Here is a 3,592-nt window from a genome sequence, read left to right as displayed (position 1 = left end):
AGTTCGACACCCATGAATCATACAGCCCATGAGTCATATAGCCCACGAGCTATACAGTCCACGAGTCATACAACCCATGAGTGTGACACAAAGCAAACAAGGCCCACGAGATCGACACTAAGTTCCGTGTTGTAATGTTGAACTCTTGGGCTGTTTTACCTACTAGTACTTATGGGCTGTATGACTCGAGTGGGCTGAATGTCTCATGGACCTTTTTTTTTTTTCCATTGTCGATCTAGTGGGCTGTACAATGACTCGTGGGTGTCGGCCTCGTAGGATGACCCCGTCGATTTTTCATCAGCATTCTACGTTAACAAACAGCCATCAATTCAGCTGCAGGCACTCAGACACTACTCAAAAAATGATGGGAAAAAAAAAGAACAGAAGAACATTTGAAAGAAAATTAACCTCAAAAGAACTTCTGCAGACTCGTTGGAAAAGTCATATGATAGAGCAACACAGTGAGTTGTGTGATGCGGGCTTGTACCGTCAGACAAAACGTGGAATATGTGGCAGACATACAACTTATATATAGCAGATAATAAAACCGGAGAGTCACGTCGAAGTGTTTGTTCCCCGAGACAAAACGCATGGGATATACGTAAAGGTCATGGCAGATCAACCCTTATATATTGCATCATTCGAATTATCCTCGCCTTGTCTCACGTCTGTTCCATTCAACATTGACAATCAAAACACTGCTTATCAGCGAAGATCCTACACGTAGGATCTTTGGTATCAGCATCAGCGATTAAGAATGAACCAGTGAATTGTGGTGGAGTGAATATATACTTTTATCCATTGTGCCTCCTTCTCTTTCTAAAAGCATTTCTTTAAAAGAAATAGAGATGACAATATCTGATGAAACATGAACATCAACCAAGCCTACTGCAAGAGGAAAAGATTCTCAAGTTTGGTCACCACCCAATCTCTCATACAGTACATGCAACAATGATGCTTTTCTGGTCATCTCTTCATTTCTACTAAACATATCTCTACAGCTATAACTACTTTCATCTAGACATATCCCTGTTGCGAGTTATAAGATAGATTACAAAATCAACTTACCAACAAATATGCGCCGAAAGTACAAAATCGGAAGAAACTATCAGCAACCATCCCAAAACGGTGACAATGTTTATGGTGTCAAATGAGATCGCGATCACTTTATTTGTGATCGAAATGTGTAACGATATATATATATCAAAATGCTTTAGAACTTTTTTTCCCTCTACCTACGATTAGAAACTAAATGTACGTAGTATGAAATATTTTATATTATATATATATATATATATATATACATATATATATATATATATATATACATATATATATATATATATAATGTTCATCTTGGAATTTTCCACGTGTTGGACTTCGAATGTTATGATTATAAGAAGAATGAGTCTCAAATACGCCATCTGTAGATCCAACAAGAAGGTTTTTAAAAACCTTCTTGTTGGATCTACAGATGGCGTATTTGAGACTCATTCTTCTTATATATATATATATATATATATATATATATATATATATACTGAGCTGCCATCCTAGCATTAATACACACAACACCTCACCTCAGCACGCCTAACTCCAACCACCATCACATACCACCAGAATGTTTCGGTTCCCCACAACCGGCTGCCAATTGACTGCCGGCATGTAACCAGGCCAAATGTGAACTGTGCATCTCAGAGCCAAGCTTGAAGTAAAATCAAATTAATTGTGAGGATTCAAAAGCAACGTCTACCGCCTCTATTTTACTCTCGGTATATATATATATATATATATATATATATATATATATATATTTGTGTGTGTGGGTGTGTGTGGGTGTGTGGGTGTGTGTGTGTGTGACGGAGGAATGACTCGCAGACGTTGCAGTAATGTACACTATGGCCATTTATTCTCCCAAGCTTTTTCAAGGGCTTGAAGAGACATAAACAAAAAAGCAGAAAAGCAACCAATTTGCATGCATTTGAACAGAATAAGGCAAAATAGAAATAAAACGGAATATAGACATAATATAGACAGCAACATGACATTCACACACGCACATACACATACAGCTTACATTATTTTGTACACAAACTTAAAACTACGCAAAAGAAAACACACACACACACACACACCATGGCAAGGGGCAACTACTACTGACAGTCGAACACCTAACATGGATGAACAAATTTTCAACGTCACGGTGTAACGAGCGAAAGGAATGTCACTTGGTCTATACACAACAAAATATGTTTTCGCCAAAATGCTTGTTGACTTGAGATTGCACTTACCGGTGTATCCAACAGCTTTATTACTCAAATTTAGTGCCAGTACAACACAGGGTACACCACAACACTTATATCTAATTGATTATCATAATGATTTTAATATTTACACAATCTACAATTACACATCACTCATATTAAATTTGGTTGCTACACGAGAGCATTTGTTAAGCCTTTTAGGCGTGACAATTACATTGTGACAAAAGTTACTTAAAAAAAACAGAAGTCATTCCAAACAAAATTAACATAATATTCAAAGAGTTTCAATCTATGAAGAGTTCTCCTATAAGCAAAAAGTGTACACCATCATCCTTTAATGACCGTGCAGTGAACGTTAGGTGCAAAAAAATAGTTCCACAAAAAGCCACGCTGTCGTGACTTTTCAGTCTTTTCGTTTATCCCAGACCCTGATTTTTTTTTCCTAAATGTGTTTTCAAGTACAGAGAGGCTATGAAAAGAGACTATAATGGTGTCCCCGGGCGGTATGCTATTCTTTCTTTTTTTCTCTCTCTCATCAAAAACTTCTTCAATATGCTTACTGAGTTGTGTAGTATGTGACCCCACGCCCTTCAACAAAAAGGGCAAAATGTCTGGAGTGGTGGAATCGGGTGCACGTCATGAGACCGACACCCTCGAGTCATACAGCCTACGAGTTATACAGCTCACGAGTCATACAGCCTATGAGTTCGACACTAAGCAAACAAGGCCCACGTGACCGGCACATTAAACCCCGTGTTGTATCTGTCGAACTCGTTGGCTGTTTTTACCTAGTGTCGGTCTCATGGGCTTAATTTGCCTAGTGTCGAACTCGTGGGCTGTAGGACTCGTGGGCTGTATGACTTATGGGTGTCGGTCTCGTGGGATGACCCCACGGAATCTCTGGTCTCCTCCTTTAATTCATTTGCTTTAATTTGATAATAGCGCGGTTCATTTAGATAAATTCTTCTTTGAAAAGGTATCAAGGGTTTAAAGGGATGGAACAGTATTGGTTGAAATTAGGATTGAGCTTTTCAACTTTTTGCGTGATACCAAGAAACCAGGTATGAAATTTTACAGAGCATACTTATTTTAAGAGAAATTCAAAGTTCATTTGATGAAAATCGGTTTTTGGAATGGTTGAATATCCAAAACAAAGTAAAACAAAATGATTGTTGCTGATCTTTTCATTGTCTATCCCACAATAATTTCATGTTGTTGTGTTTCTCCTGTTTTGTTCCGTCCTGTTTTGAATTATTTGATGTTATGTATATACTACTCTCCTAGAATTCCTTGAGTTGTTCGCAATATACAATCATGCTTTTTCATGG

The sequence above is a fragment of the Diadema antillarum genome, unplaced genomic scaffold (genome assembly GCF_040938485.1).
Source record: "Diadema antillarum isolate AM-2024a unplaced genomic scaffold, OU_Dant_1.0 seq00000597_RagTag, whole genome shotgun sequence".
NCBI lineage: Eukaryota > Metazoa > Echinodermata > Echinoidea > Diadematoida > Diadematidae > Diadema > Diadema antillarum.
The sequence above is the reverse complement of the archived record's forward strand: the minus strand, read 5'-3'. Positions refer to the sequence as shown.